The following is a 1,332-nucleotide window of genomic DNA, read 5'->3' on the forward strand; positions in this document are numbered from 1 at the left end:
TTTTACAGACTGTTTGAAACTCTGCAGATGGAGACTGAGGTGCAGGTTTTCTAGACTTGGTTGAACTCTGCAGTAAGGGACTGGGATGGAGGTTCTGCAGCCTGGGTTATGTCCTGCAGGTAGGGACTAAGGAGGTTTTACAGACTGTTTGAAACTCTGCAGATGGAGACAGAGGTACAGGTTTTGCAGGCTGGTTTAAACTCTGCAGATGGGCACTGAGGTGGAGGTTTTGCTGGGTGGGTTATTTTTTGCAGAAAGGAAGGGATAAGGAGTTGTTTAAACCAGCAGCCTGGTTTAAACACTGCATATAGAGACTGAAGTGGAGGTTCTGCAGGCTGTTTTAAACTCAGCAGAAAGGGACTGAGCTGGAGGTTTTGCAGGCTGGTTTAAACTCTGCAGATGGAGACGGAGGTTGAGGTTTTAGAGGCTAGGTTAAACTCTGCAGTAAGGGACTGTGATGGAGGTTCTGCAGCCTGGGTTATGTTCTGCAGGTAGGGACTAAGGAGGTTTTGCATCCTGATTTAAACTCCGCAGATAGAGACTGAGGTGGAGGTTGTGCAGACTGCGTTAAACACTGCATATAGGGACAGAGGAGGTTTTACAGGCTGTTTGAAACTCTGCAGATGGAGACAGAGGTACAGGTTTTGCAGGCTGGTTTAAACTCTGCAGATGGGCACTGAGGTGGAGGTTTTGCTGGGTGGGTTATTTTTTGCAGAAAGGGAGGGATAAGGAGGTGTTTAAACCAGCAGCCTGGTTTAAACACTGCATATTGGTACTAAGGAGGTTTAGCAGACTGGGTTAAACTCTACAGTAAGGGACTGAGGTGGAGGTTTTGCAGGCTGGATTAAACTCTGCAGATAGAGACTGAAGTGGAGGTTCTGCAGGCTGTTTTAAACTCAGCAGAAAGGGACTGAGCTGGAGGTTTTGCAGGCTGGTTTAAATTCTGCAGATATGGAATGAGGTAGAGGTTTTGCAGCCTTATTTAAACTCTACATTAGGGACTGAGAAGGAGGTATTGCAGCCTGGCTTAAACGCTGCAGATAGGCACTGAGGAGGTTTTGCAGGCTGGTTTAAACTCTGCACATGGGGACTGAGGAGGAGGTTTTGCAGGCTGGTTTAAACTCTGCAGATGGAGACTGAGGTGCAGGTTTTGCAGGCTGGTTTAAACTCTGCAGATGGAGACTGAGGTGCAGGTTTTCTAGACTTGGTTGAACTCTGCAGTAAGGGATTTGGATGGAGGTTTTGCAAAGCCCGTCAAACAATGTTTAAAATTAAAAATACAGTAGGTTGAAAAGGCAGAATATCTATCATCTATCTATCTATCTATCTATC

Source organism: Cyprinodon variegatus, unplaced genomic scaffold (assembly GCF_000732505.1).
Source record: "Cyprinodon variegatus isolate N-32 unplaced genomic scaffold, C_variegatus-1.0 Scaffold398, whole genome shotgun sequence".
NCBI classification, from domain to species: domain Eukaryota; kingdom Metazoa; phylum Chordata; class Actinopteri; order Cyprinodontiformes; family Cyprinodontidae; genus Cyprinodon; species Cyprinodon variegatus.